General features: G+C 33.6%; 1 long non-coding RNA gene across 1 annotated transcript; it reads right to left on the bottom strand.

Annotated features, from left to right (window-relative positions):
* Positions 1-749: 749 nt before the first annotated feature.
* LOC139702236 (uncharacterized) lies at positions 750-15,147 on the bottom strand. Its single transcript, XR_011704826.1, has 4 exons — positions 15,077-15,147; positions 14,270-14,407; positions 9,812-9,928; positions 750-822 (listed from the first exon to the last, which is right to left on the bottom strand). It is a non-coding gene; the product is annotated as an uncharacterized lncRNA (long non-coding RNA).
* Positions 15,148-15,853: the final 706 nt, after the last annotated feature.

Consider the following 15,853-nt stretch of genomic DNA (forward strand, 5'->3'; position numbering starts at 1 on the left):
GTTCCAGGAAACTTCTCTCTGACAACTTTGTATTCAATACAGAAAATTGAGAATAAGAAGTGACCAGTAATAAAAAGAAATTGGGAACGAGTATCTTAATCCCAAAGAATAAGGAAAAGAAAGTACATTATGTAAGTGAATTATGTTCTGATGAGAATTTTCTGATTTACCCAAGTATATCTACAAAATATCTAGAAACCTACCTACAGCCCCTCCCACACACCCACAGATACAACCTACCATTACACATATGATCATAGAAGCTTGGGAAATATTGTAGAGACACGTGTTCTTTAGCAGATTAAAGAAACTAAGACATTTTTTTCAGGGAAACAAAACTTCATTTTTGTCAACTTTCTCAAAATTTCTTTAGCTATGAAGTTTCCCCAACATTTTGAAAATTATTACAGGTTCAGATCTGAGATAAGGCTCTTCTAGGGTGGGGTTTGGGAAAGGAGTCATGGTAGAAGTCATTTCAAAACAATCAAATGTATCAAAACAAGATGAACCAGCTGAATCACATCACCGCCTGACTGTGAGAGCAGAACATGTGAAGGAAACAGAGGGTCCAGGGGAAGACCCTGAAATACCTAGATAAGAATTAGAACAGGGAGCTACAACTTCTCTAAGGAAGCTCATAAAAGCGAGTGTGTCATCATCGGATTCTAATGGCAATCCTGCCCTTCCATGCACACTGTGCTGGGAGTTCTGTACTTTACCCTCCTCTTAAGAAATTTCTTGCTTGCTTGCCTTGGCATTGGTGGTGTTCATTCTTCGACTCCATGAAACTTGGTCCTGAATCAATCTCTGCTGGTAACACATCTAAGGAAACAGAGAAAGCACGCTGGTGTGCCTGTTGTCACCATCATTGTCATCATTTCATTTTGGCTGTGTGAATGCTTCTGTGCCAGGTCAATTCAAAGCAGGAAGATTTTAATAAAAAACAGACAAAGTTTACTGCTATACAGTCAGTCAAGTGCTATCAAGGCCCTGCTGTAGTCACATAGGTTTTCTCTCAGGTATTTTCCCACTGATCCATACCTCCTGGCTTAAGCACCAGTTCCTTCACTTCTCTCTTCTTCCCTAGAGGATTGTAACCATTCCCCCAATCTTTACTTCTATTTATTTTCTTTCTTAAATGTATCCTTTGCCACGTTCCAGAGTCATGTTTTAAAGATGCTAATATGACCAATAATTTTCTTCCTTTGAAACATCTTGTTGAAACTGAAGTTTGAGATGAAACTGGATTTCCCATGTCTGTTCAAGGATGGGGTTTGTGCAGGCTGCAGCCTTCACCAATTTCCTTCTGCATTCTTATAAAATTTCTAAAAATTATTTATTTTTTCTAATTTGTTATACATGAAAGCAGAATGCATTTCAATTCATAGTACACATATAGAGCACAATCTTTCATCTCTCTAGTTGTACACAAAGTAGATTCACACCTTTCATGTATTCATACATGTACTCAGGGTCATAATGTCCATCTCATTCCACCATTTTTCCTATCCTTATATCCCCTCCCTTCCTATCCCTTTCCTTTGCCCTATCTAAAGTTCCTCCAATCTTGCCATGTCCCCCACACCCTATTCCCATTATGGATCAGCATGCTCATATCAGAGAAAACATTCAGCCTTTGTTTCTGGGGGTGGGGATTGGCTTATTTTACTTAGTATAATATTGTGCTCCAACTCCATCCATTTACCTGAAAATGCCATGATTTCATTCTCTTTTAATGCTGAGCAATATTCCATTGTGTATATATACCACACTTTCTTTACCCAATCATCTGCTCAAAGACATATAGGTTGGTTCCATAATTTTACTATTGTGAGTTGTGCTGCTATAAACATTGATGTGGCTCCATCCCTATAGTATGGTGTTCTTAAGTCCTTTTGATATATAACAAGGAGTAGGATAGCTGGGTTAAATGGTGGTTCCATTCCCAGTTTTCCAAGGAATCTCCATACTGCTTTCCATATTGGCTGCACCAATTTGAAGTCCCACCAGTAATGTATGAGTGTGCCTTTTCCAAATCTGAAGAATAAAATCATGGACAATAACAGAAGGCAAGAGTAAACACAGCATGATGTATTTAAGTGAAAAGAGAAGAGATAAAACTCTGAGAGTGTGGAGGGGATCTGATAGCTGGATAACACTTTTTTTTTTTTTTTTGCATGTGAGAGTACAAACCTAGAGGCTTGTATGGTTTGGGGGTATGATCATTGATCAAAACCTAAGTTAAAAAGCACTGGGGAAAAAAGAATAGAAGAAAGATCAGTCAAGTACACAACGGAAATGACAGGATGGGAGAAGGGATGGGATAGGGAAAGACAGTGGAATGAATCTGACTTAGCTTTCCTATATACATATATGAATATACCACAGTGAATCTCACCATCACATACATCCACAAGATGCTAGTTAAAAAAAATTTTAGAAAAACTATAAGAGCAGAAATATTAGTAGACACTGGGAAGGGAAGAGGGGGAGGGAGGGAAAGGAAAGTAGCATGGACTGATTTAAAGCAAATTATATTCCATGCTTTTATAATTATGTGTAAAAATGAATCCTATTGCTATGTATAACTAAAAAGAACCAATAAAAAAGTGTTCAAAGTTCTTGTGCTATGTCAAAGGACTAAAACCCAAAGGATAAAGAGACTTTGAGTTTGAATCTTCCCTGTAACTCACATTTTGGGTTCACCCCACCTTTCATTTTTCAAAATTTTGTAACAAAGAAGTTAGCTGGACTGTTTCCACAGGTTGTCCTCATGGTGTGGTCTTTACATATGAGCAAGACCTAATTTGAGCCCATTCTCTGATTGCCTGACCATGTATCTATTGACTATCTATTCTTATCATTGTCACTTCTGTTAAATCCTCATTCTTTATCATGTTACATTTGTCTGCATGAGCCTGTGGGACACACCTCTCTCCTCATCCAGTGATTCTAGGAACTCTGGACACATTTCACAATTCCTTGTGCACACACCTCTCCTGCTTCTGTGCTCCCATCTGCTAGGAACATACTTCAGGACAGTTTTCCCTACCATTTCCCAATATAGCTAATCTCTTCTGACCTATCATAATCAGCAGCAGCATTGTCATTAATATGTACATTGGTGGGTTATGTAACAGATCCACAGGGGTGGTGCAGTGAATTGATTACAAACCAAGCTCTAGCTTCAGACTCCCTGTTCAAACCACAAATCTATCTTACTTAACTCCCACTTACCTATGTTTCTTGACTTGTAACAGGGGACATAGTATATTTTCTACATAAGGATGTGTTTAATAAATTAAATAAAATAAACACGCAAAAATTTAGAAGAATACTTGGCATGTATTTACAAGTTACTATTATTTTTCTAAATTCTTTATATGCTTTATTCTGTTTCATCCAATTATAGGCATGCAATTGATTGATCTTTGCAAATGAGGAGGTTTAGCACTTTCCCAAATGTTAGGGTGATTATGTCGTAGATAGACCTAGGTTAAGAACCTGGATCCAACTAATGTCAAAACTCGGGCCTGAAACTTCTTTATTGTCCTTGAGATGACATTCAGTTTTAAGTTGTTTCATGCAGAAAATGTTTTCTAATGTGTTTGTCTTCTTGACTTCTGCAAGCTTTGACCATAGCCTATTATTCATTGCATCATAATAACTATAATTATCTAATTGTGTGACTGTCTCCATCAAGGATATTTTAGTCTTGAGAGTAAGAGCAATGTTTTTTTTTTTTTCTTTTCTGTGCTCTCCTCAGATAATAAAGCAATGTACTCGTAGTAAGCAGTCAATTTACTATTTAAATTAATGAATGGATGAAGGGTTTGATGAATGAATGGATGGCTGGTTCAATAAAGTTATCAGGAATCAGCCTTCAGGGTAAATGAGGAGTTTGTTAAGGGTTGTGCATGTGTGTGTGTGTGTGTGTGTGTGTGTGTTGTTTGAACTTAGCATAAATATCTTTCTGTAAAAAAATACTACCTTTTCAAGTTGATTTATGAAATGTTAGTTATTACAGAAAACATTTATTTTTACATGAGCTTGTATTTAGCTTCATTACATCTATATAGAAATTACCCCTAACATTCCCCAGAGGTGCACAGTCAAAACAGAATTTCCATTGTATTAAATGATAATTTCCTGAACAAACTCAGGCATTTTTAAAAGAAGACTAATTAAGTTTTTTTTTTCATTTTTAACCTACTTCACCTACTCTAAATAATAATCTTTTATAACCTTGCCAGTACTGTGAATGTTAACAAGCTTAAGAGTGAAATAGAAATGGAAACCTTTATTCAATAGTGGAAAAATCTAATACTCAGCATAGTTTTCTAATTATATTCAGGCTTTTTATAAAGTAAGATACTCTGAAAATACCACCAGTTACATACTATAAGTTGGCTGCACTATATTTTTTCCTCTGAACTCTGTTGTTATCAGTTCTATTTTTTATCTACATACACTTCCTTATTATGAAAATTAATTTCTTGAATTTCAACGAGAGGGCATGTTAAGTGAGACGATTCAGTAATGTTAGCTCCCTCCCTTCATTTCTGACCTTGATAATGTAAAAATTCCCTACATTGGTCAGTTTTCAATGCATTTTTGATGCTTAATTAATAGAGACATCCAAAAATGTCATAAAACTATGGAAGTTTGCAGAAGTACTGTATTAATTCACTTAGTTACCAAGTAAAACATCTTTTCTGATCAATATTTCATGTAAGACAAGGAGCATTTGGCATAGAATGTAACACCCTAAGTGGCTGCCATTGTCAATGGCCTTCAATAAATCTGAGACTTCCTTAATGAACATAAATAAGTTATGGCACCTGCTCTTGATTTCTTTCAGGCCTTGCCACCCATGATAATAACATTATTTCATTAAACAGAATGATAAGTTTGAATACTGCCTAATCCAGTGCAATAATTATTTTAAGTATACAACTTTATCAGTTACATATTATCATAGATAATACAGATATTCCTGAGATCAATTTTTGCAAAGAAATACTTTACATCCTTTAATCCAGCAAATAGGTATGTCTGTTATAACACTCAGGTCATGTATCAGGAAAATTGCCAATAAGTATACACAAAATATTTAAAATGTTTATGTAGATAAAGGTGGAATCAAGAAAATGTCTCCCAATAGTACTGCAGCATGCTATACAACAGTGAGAATTAATGAACTACAATTAGACACATCAACATGCATCTCAAATTATAAGCAGAGCATCTATGCACCGTGGCTGGAAAATGTATACTTTCTATTATGGCCTGAGTCCTAAATGTCTCTCAAAGATTCACATGTTGCAGGTTTGGTCCTCAGGGCAACAATGTTCAGAACCAGGGCTTTGGGAAGAAGTTGGGTAATGAAGGCTCAATCTCATCTCATCAATGGATTAACCCATTGATGGATACATAGCTGAATGGACTACTGTGAGGTGTTGCAAACTGTAGGACGCAGCACCTACTTAAAGGGTCATGCCCTTGGGGACTATTTCTTATCCCTCTCCCCTAGCCTCCTGGGCTCCATAAGCAGTTTTGATTTCCACATGCTCTCTGCCATGATGTTCTCCATCAATGAAGTTGATTAACAGCAGAGTCAAGTAATCATGGACTGAAACCTATGCAACTGCGAACCAAAAATACATATTTTCTCCTTTTAAGTAAATGTTCTCAGATATTCTGTCACAGCAATAAAAAACTGACTAACATATGCCTTTTCAAACAGGAAAAAAATATCAGTGGTATGAGAAATACCCATAGCACTTGTTTCTGAGAGGGGAGAGATTTCAAGGAGGCAGGAAGCACTGTGGATTATTAGAATGCTATTTTCTTGACCTGAATGCTGGACAGGTATGCACACTTTGAAAAAACTTCTACAACTACACATCTTTGATCTTTGCACTCTGTGCATATATGCTATATTTTGAAAAATGTATTATAATACATACAACTAGCTCAAGAAAGAGACATCAGTTAATTTAGATGTTTATAATAAAAAAAAACTTCTTACAAGTTAAGAGAAACAATGTACATTTATATAATCATTAAACTCCTTTGTCTGTTCTCTTTCAGAAAATCCTATCTGTTAAAGACCAAGTGAACATTTCATACCACATCTTCTGGATTTTTGAGATATATAGTACATTATTGTTATATATGTTCTACCTTCTTGTGGATTAGCATAGCATAACTTCTAAGTTCTACCTAATTGCAACTTAGCACCATTGATAAACATTTCCCTCCTCTCCACTCTCCCCAGCCTCTGGGTACTGCCATTCCACTCAGATGAGAGTGGTTAAGGAGACAGGTATTTAAACATTGCACAATGTATACATATGTCAAAACATAACATGGTTCCTCATTATTGTGTATAACATTTTATGCCTACTAAAAATTTAATCAATTAAGATATTAATGCTAAGAAAAGTGATAATATTTGAAACAAAAAACTGTCATTCAGAAAATAAAATGAATCAAAAATGTAGAAATTAAGAATCATATTTCAGTATTTTGTTTATCGACTTGAGTACAAACAAAAATTGTTTGTCCTTATATTATTATGCTGAACTGCAGAGATATGAGATGTCTTTCTCATGTTCCACCCAATTGACTTCTAGATTAGTAGATTGACCTCATTTTATTAGAAAACAAATCTTTTTATGGTGCATTAATTTTTATATTTTGTGAGTTTGCATGTGATTTCTAATTAATTCCTCATAAATGCACTGACCTACTTTTTATTAAATGACATATATTTAATGTGTTTACTGAGTAGCATTTTTACAAAGAATGATCTAAAAAACAGTGATATTTCATTGAATTTACTTTTTAAGGTTTGCAAGTCAAATTTTCATTTAAAATAATTCTTCTTTAGAAATATATTAGAGATTTAAATAAGCTTACTAAACATTTAAATATTGAGTCTAACAGTAAATGGCCAGACTAATAGCAATTTTCTTCCAGTAGAATGAAGAAAATACACATAAAATACATACATGTATCTATATTATCCACATATATTACATATGCATTTTGTATTATATTGACAAGGTATGTTAATAACTAGGTAAGAATATGCTCATCAGAAATGGAATTATCAATGATATGATATTTGTGACTCAATTTCTAGAAAGGTCTAAGTTTCCAAATAATTTTCTTTGCAGAATTTCAGGAGGAAGAGACTAATAATCTCAAAAATTTCCATCCACTTCAGAGATCATACAGTTAACATGGTGAAACCAGTTTCTTCCATTTATTTGGTTTCAATTTTGAAAATATTAATTTTATTTAATGCAGCTGTAATTGTCTATTGCAATTTCATGTTCTTCTTTTCATTATGTACTCACTCTTTTGTTTATAGTAGTGACCATTTTGCCCAAAATATTTTGAAAATATTTAATCAACATGCTGCTAAAGTCAAGAAATCACAAAAACTCTATAGGGATCTCAAACATTTTTTTAACCCAACATTTATTAGTGTTTATTTTTCTAAGGTAAGGACCTATTTTTTAGTGATACTACTGCAGATTAAAGTTCTGACTCATCTCCCAAGCATCCATCATCCATAGTTCATCATCTATAATTTCTAGTTTTGATTTCTTTAAAGTGATGTGTGAGTGTGTGCAATTTGCCCTTCAAAAGTTGTGTATCACAACTAGTTTAACAATTTTAAAATCACTGTCATGGTTTATTATGAATTTGTAAATGCTTCAGCCTTTCAAAAATGAATAATTTTATTCTTTATCTTTTTATTTGGTTCATATAAGATTTAATCATGTAATCAAAACAACAAGAACAGCTGTCATTAGCAAGTTTAAGTACAAATATGAGTAACTTTCCATAACCATCCAAAGCAAATGCAGAGAACAAAGGTCACCAGCACGTTTGAGAGGGACCCTTGAGCCCTAAAGCAGCTGGTCAAAGCCTCTTTCCACTTGCTTTGCAGAAGAAATGGAAGGGCAGGTTGATCCAGAGATTCATTATGCCAAGGTCAGGTAGGACTAGTTGCAACCTAACAACTCATTTTCATTAAAATCCAAATTTGTGTTTCTCCCTTTGGATCAGAAATGTGACTATATTGCCCTACAATATGTCTCAAAATCCTAAAAGGATAAGGAGGATTTTATAAAATCTTTACATGTCAGCTCCTGTGTCTGACAGATCTGTTAGTGTTAAGTGACAGTGGAAAATTGAGAATCACCTTGAGAGTCAAATCCATGTTCACCAATAGGTTTGGTTGATTCTGTCATCTCAGGGATTGGTTGATTCTGTCCCCACACACAGCAGGGTGAGAATCATGACCAGGCCAGCACAACTCTAAGGAGGCACTGCCAAGAGATCAGTGTGGTCTGGAACACTTCCTGCAGAAGAAAACCTCTGCTCTCCTCCTTGTTTGCCCTTTATACTTCTGCAGATAACAATTTAGAAGACATAGCCAGAGGTGCAGCCACATGACATTCTAAGGAAACACTATCACAAGGTAGTACTGTCTGGTAGTTAAAAAAATAAAAAAAAATAAAAATAAATAAAAAAATAAAGCAACCATGAAAACACCACCAAGTCTAAAAACACATTTTAAAATATTTGTTATGTTGTCAATATTGTAATTTGTCTAAGACCAGAGAAATTGAACAAAATGGCAACATTGCTACATAGTGGCAATCTAGAGATATAACTTTAGTAGACTGCAGATATTATAAATTAAAAGTAGAAGCAATATCCATAGAACTCAATGTGTAGAATAAGGCTCCAAAAGGATTCTGTGCAAATCTATGCAATGGTTCTTTCAAGATATAATAAATTTCTTGGGTATTCGTTCTTACCATCTAGAAAAGAACATCTTCATACAAGCAATTCTTTTTTCTCTGAATCTCTGAATCTTCAGTATATACTTTAATGCATAATAGATGCTTGTTTGCATAAAGAAGAAATTAATTCTTGGATATCTTATCAAGACATTCAAGGACAAACCTATATCTGTTGAAAGCTTAGTAATGCTATTATAATATTCTAGGACTTTCCTAAAAAGATGAACAATTTATGTGAAAACTCATTGTAGACTTGAAGAAAATTTAAATCATAATGTTTTTTAAAATTATATGTGTGTAAAAGTTCACACAAAGCACTCATATTATCAGCTCTTATAAAGTAACAAAACCAAAATAACTTCAGAACAACAAATAAAATATAAAGTCAATTAAATATATTAACTTAATATAATTTTCAAAATAATAATTTTAATAGAATTTAAATTAATTAGTTTGATAAAAGCATTCAATTTATTAGTTCAATTAAAAATTAATGTGATCAGCTGGGATTTATTACAATTTAATCACAAATATCCCTTTGTATTTATATATATATATATATATATATATATATATATATATATAATATGCATCTGAGTTTTAGATTTCTTTTGCTTTCAACTTTTACTCACAGAGTTATTTATATTAACATTATTTTATTTCTTCTTTACAATGTCATGTTTAACTATTAAGCCATCTGTTAATTCAATAGTGCTTTAAAAAATATGGCATTGAAAAACCATTATTTCATAAATTAATAATTTTAGGATAATAAGATTGCATATGTAAATGAATTATGAAATTATTTAGCAAAAATATAATACTTGTACTCACACTTTTCTTGTAATGGTAGGTATTACTTTTTGCATTTTAAGATGAGAAAACTGAAACTTTTGGGATTTGGTAGAACACACTCATAATCCCAGCTACTCTGGAGTAGGAGGCAGGAGGTACCAAACTGGAGGACAGCCTGGGCAACTTACCAAGAATCTGTGTCAACATTTAAAAGAAGAAGAAGGAGGAGGAGGAGGAGGAGGAGGACGATGATGACGACGAGGACTAGGGATGCAGCTCAGTATTAGAAAGTCCCTGGATAAAATCTTCAATAAGGAAAAAAAGAACACAAAGAAAACTAAGACTTAAGAAAGTGACTTAAGTAAGCTAATAAGTGCCTAAACTGAAATTACAAACCAAATTAAAATGACTTAAAATGGATTTTTTTTATGAGTAATTCTCTGTAATACCTTAATACTTAGCTTCCCAATATCACACTGCCAATAAAGAATAAAGAGCTTTTGTCTCTAAACTTTGAAACCAATACTCTCCCATACACTGTCTTCTGATCTAATTTATTTTATAGTACTTTTATGGCAGCTGAGTTATGAATATGCCCTTTTTATTTGGTCTATTTGTTCTCATGGAACAGAAATTATTTGCTAATTTTATCTGAAATGACATTTGCAAATAGGATACTAGAAATAGTGGTAAAAGAATACAATAATCAGCTTTTGGCAGTAATGGAAAATGTATTTAAATTTCAGAATATGTTTCATTACAAAATGTTAACATAAAATATCAAAGCACACCAAATAGTCTTTTTATTTGACTTAATGCTACTGTCATTGGTCATCCACATGACTCACTAAAGTGTATAATAAATGTGTAAAATTTGAGATGAGAAATTTACATAGCATCTACTATGTTGTGTCTGTTTCTATAACAGAAGTCATTGTAAACACATGTCAAACAGTGGTTGAGTGTGAGTATAATTTTTATTACTTTTATTGAGAAGAATTAAAAATTCTAAAGTGAAAAGAAATGAAAAGAGAAAATGAATTTCTAAATAAGGCCAAATAAATTTATAGTTCAGTTTGAGGATGTGTGAATGAATCAGGTAAGCTTGCATGGAAGTTTAAGGATAAATGAATGAATTCATGAGTTCCCATTTTATATAATATGTCAAAGAGGAAGAATTATAGTTTTAAGTAGATCTAAATATAAAATAGTTCCCAAGAAGATGAGAAAGTGGAGCAATGAAGTGGGTTTAAAGGAAGTGAATGGGAACAACTAGGTGTCCAAAACATGGTCTCAGATGCTTCATCGATATTATCTAACTTAATGGACATAAAAAGAGAAATTAAGATTTTGTGATGTAGCTTCTTCTCACTAAAGCGATATGGCAGAAAATTATAAAGCATACAATCAATAGTAAATGTACATAATATCTCCCATGGTTTTTGTTACAAACTACTTCCCGTTGCCTTTCTTTGTTTATAGTGTAAAAGCCTTGTGGAGTCAAGCTTCCTAGGGGCTGGGGTTCAGGATTAGATGTGATCTCTAAGACAAGACTGTGAGCACATCCTTGTATAGAGATGGAGGACAGGCTGGAGAGCAAGGCACTGGAGAGGAAACCAAGTAAGACAGGATCAGAGGAAGACGGGGACAACCAGGAGCAGAAGCAAAGAACAACCATTTTAACTGAAGATACACAAATTAATGAAAATGTGTTTTAAATAAACAAAATAGAACCCTTTGACTTCTATCCCCACCATGTTAAAATCATTTTACCCTGATCAGTCCCATGTCCTAGTAATTCAGGTCTTCCACCATGACACATTTTTGGATTTTACAGATTTCTAGTCACAGTTTGAAGGACTATTACCTCTAGACTCTCAGTTTGTGACCCAGATGTCACTATAGGAAGATATGTTAATCACCTCATACCTTTTTCTGTTCAAACCTCATCATATAAAAACATTTTAAATCTCAGCCATACAGCCTTTCTATGAATAGAAGCTAAGCAGATGACAACATTTTTCCTTGCAAATTTTTGGCAAACCACTACCTTTAGAAAGCCAGGAAGCAGAGTTCTGAATGTATTTCATGCCCGTTCAACCTTGTTCTTCTTTTGCTGAGAAGTTAATCTTGCCCTCGTTGTTATTATAAGTCTGTGTTTAAAAGGGTTTTTTGAACTGGTACATCACTCATTATACAATTCATATTAGAAGTACATCTAAGCTTATTAATGGTAATTTAGGGGAGAAAAATTTGTGTTTTGGAATATTAGTGAGCTCTATGCCACAAAACTCAATTTTAAAAAATCTGCTTTTGTTATTCATCTAAAGAAATACTCCAAAGGACAAAGAAGCAAAATGGTTCTCTTTGGAGAAAACATACTTGATGCCAGCTTCTGAAATGCTTGCCTTATATACAGGTAGGCTGGAAGTTGGGTAAAAAGAGAAGTAGGTAGTTGGGGTGGTGTTATTTACATAAGCTGCCATAGGCAACAGGATTCCATAACCCAAGTCTCTTTGCATGATTATATTTTGTGGTCATGTGTCACAATAAAAATTAATTAAAATTCCCCTTTCCCTTTTCCAGATAGCTCAATTCTTTTTCTTTGAGTTGTCCTTTGCATATACAATGTCATTTCATGAAGGAAGAGTCACATTGATTCAAAAAAAAAATAAAAAGGTATATTTAAATAACACAATGCCTCAGTACCAGCGATTTAAGAGACCAAAATGCAAATAAAGTCAGAAAAACAACTGAAAATGCTAGAAATATATAATTAAAAGGCCAATGTTTTACTACAATGTATAACTCAACATATTAGAGTTTAACTGATTAAAGATCAAAAGCAGCAAAAAAAAAAAAGAATTCTACTGAGAAGTTATTTTTGTTTCTTCTATATTCTTGTAAACTAAGAGTTACTTGCTAAAAATACTATGACAAGCTTGACTGAATTGAGGGCCATGATTGTTTGTAAAGAATACAGTTTTGTTATTAGTAAAATTCAAAAGGATGTCTTTAGTGGCTGAGTTGCCAACTATTTAATTTTCTTTTCATTCTAATCCTCAATCCAATTTAGCGTTCATCAAATTGGCAAACAGCATAATTAATAAGGAAAATAAACCACGACAGTCTATTAACATAACATGCAACGGAAAAATGGCCAGAAACATGCTAATTTGAGCCTATATCAAGGTTTCAGAGTGACATATCATGATGTTGTTATTTAATCATTTTAATCTGTATTCAATAGTCCCATTATCCATAGGATATAGTGATCTATCTAGGTGATGGCTAGTGGCCCAATTCATCAAATTTGAAAATCCAAGAAATGTTGTGTCATCAGATTAAGAGAGAGATGAAAACATTTGTACAGGAAGTTGTCCTTGTTGGTAGTGCTGGGGATCATGAATCTATTACACCAGAATGCACATGAGAGAGATTTAAAGAAAGAACAATCACTGGTTTATGTCATTTGTACACATAAAAAATTAAGGCAATGCATTTGTCTGACATTGGGATCATGCTCAAGGAAGCTGGGTTTTACAGACTCTAACCGTGTAGGTAAATAAGGCTTAATAAACATTTGTGAAATCAAGTTAGACACTAATAAGACAAAGAAAGTGATTCAAGACTACAAAATGTGTACTGGTGTTTTGAAAGTAAGGAGAGGAGATAAATGAGAGGGAGTAATTACTGCATGCATAAATAGGCAATTGATTCCAAGGAGCTCTAGATTAAAAATGAAGAGACATTGTTGGAACACAAAGTAGATGAGAGTCTGTGCATGTTGGGATGTAGCCATTAGCACACTGGTTTCCCAATGCCCAACTGCTGGAAAACAAATTATTATCGAAACTTATGCATCCAATTGGAATTATGTCTTTGTGACCAGATCAGACACTTCAATACAAAACAAAGCTGCTGTCAATTGCTATGAATTCATGGCATAATAACAATAATGCAGAGTACTGAGCATTTGGCCACGGCCCCCCTGTTGTGTGCTTTAAGACATCTTCTTTCTCCATGGGTAATGTAGAAATGCTATTGATTTTTTTTTCTTTGAATTCTATGTAGATGACCTATATTTACTCAGTTACTTGTGGGGGTGTTGGATGGTCATGCAGGGAAACAAAGCTAGTGGAGGATGATTCACAGCTAAGAACAAAACTGATGAAATCATTCTGAAAGCAGGGTTCTCTGTAAACCTGAGACTTAAGAAGTCCATGTTTTGTTAAGGTTTCATGGGGGCATTTTGCTGAAATTGCTGAAGAACATTTGGAAATCTACAACACCAGGTTTTAAAAATCCATGAGTCTGAAACCTGTGAACAGAGCATAACTTCTCACCAATAATGGAATTGAAAATACCCAAATCAAGTATAAAGGAATGTCTGTCTCTATAACAGCAGGAGGGCTGAAAGTATCCATAAGCCAATTAGTTTCTCTGTGCTGTAGATTTCCTCTGCTTTGCTATTTCAACAGCTCATTACTACATTAATGAATATGGCTTCAGAGCCAGGCATTTGTACAATTGGTGATAGTCTGACCTCTCCAAAAGTGAGCACCTAATTACTTCTTCACATAGAGTACAGTTTAAAGGTTATTGTTCATTCTCTAAGCCTGTTATAAAATTTCTTATTGACTCACCTGGTTTTAAAATAACAATCAGGGTTGCTTGTGCTTAATTAGTAGATTCTCTTGTTACTAAAATATATTTGAAGTATTGAAAGCTGACCAATCTCTGTATAGCAATTAAGTTCCAAGTCTAGTATTTGGTTATTAGGCCTGAGAAACAAAAATGCAAATTTTCAGAGTGTATGACATGTACCAGGCAAATAATATTTTTAAATGAAATTATGAAAGCTAAGTTAAAGACAAAAATAAATCATACAAAAGAAAATAAATTATAGTTATTTTGTATATTATAAAATGTGATTGAAAATATAAAAAGTTTCTATAAAAACAACAAAAAATTGAGTGGGAAATTCAAGAAATAAAGAGCATTGTTATGTCAGTTATTTGGGTTTTTCTAATTTAAAAAAAAATTACTATCACAGAGTTTTTATTTATTTTCTTTCTTGAAGTGTTACAGGGCTTTACACTCTACCCTGAACCACAAACACCCTGCCCTACTATTTCTTTTTCTTTTGATCCTCTTATTTTGAATCATATGTGTCCTTTCATATCGTCTTACTTCTTTTCTAAACCAAAGGTTATGACAATATAAACATTTGGGATTGTTTTCCTATAATTGTTAATGAATATAATGAAGAATTCACTGTAATAAACCACTTATCAGAAGTTAAAGACCATGTCCTTTTCTGAAATACTTTGTATTAAAACCTTAAACATTAATGAGTAAAGTGAAAATGCTTCAATGAAATTTTATTTATTACCATAACTTTGAAATTCTTAAAACAAAGTGATTTCTACATCAATATTCAATCTGCTTACCTTATTTTTTTGGCATTCAAATGATCTGTGCTGAAGAGTACAATTTTGCTGACCCCTGGCTTACCTCCAAGCCTTCAGAGTTAAAGGAATCAAGTCCAATTGCAGATTTCAAGTCAGTGGCCTTGAACCAGCTATCGCAGTGCTTATTGCCTGACACATCCATCAGGCACTACATGTGACTGATTGGGCTGTTTCTGAGGCTTTGGAACTGAGCACCAGAGTGAAGGATTTTTCCGTCTGCATTAAAGCACAAAGTCATTTTAAAGACCAATTTTAGAAAGGTGAGCAATAACTGTCATCAACAACTAAAATTTTACAACCACTTGAAAAGTGGTGCAAGAGCCTAAAATATGAAAGGAAGAACAGACTTTCAGGTGGCTGTCTGACACCTCTCCTTTACTGGGAGTTCATGATGCATTTATTAATATTTATTAATACACTTAATTAAAGTCTCTTTTTATAATGAGAGCTTTTCATTTTGTGATTTTAGCCTGATGTTTTTTCCCTGGGGGAATATTGGATACTTTCTTGAATAAGGATATTTTTATAAAGGCTTGATTTTTGCACTATTTTTCAAAACTGAATAAGATCTTCCTTTGTTTTAATTATTATTATCTATCCTCAGAAGTCAAATCTCTTTATATTTGGCCAGTTCAAACAGACATAAGGTTTGCACAGTTCATGTAACCTGGCACAAAACATTCAGGTTTGCAGATCCCTCTCATAAAAAGTAGGTATGTGGATGAGGTAGAGTAGAATAAAGTCTCATGCTTCCGG

This window comes from Marmota flaviventris, chromosome 16, assembly GCF_047511675.1.
Source record: "Marmota flaviventris isolate mMarFla1 chromosome 16, mMarFla1.hap1, whole genome shotgun sequence".
Lineage (NCBI taxonomy): Eukaryota > Metazoa > Chordata > Mammalia > Rodentia > Sciuridae > Marmota > Marmota flaviventris.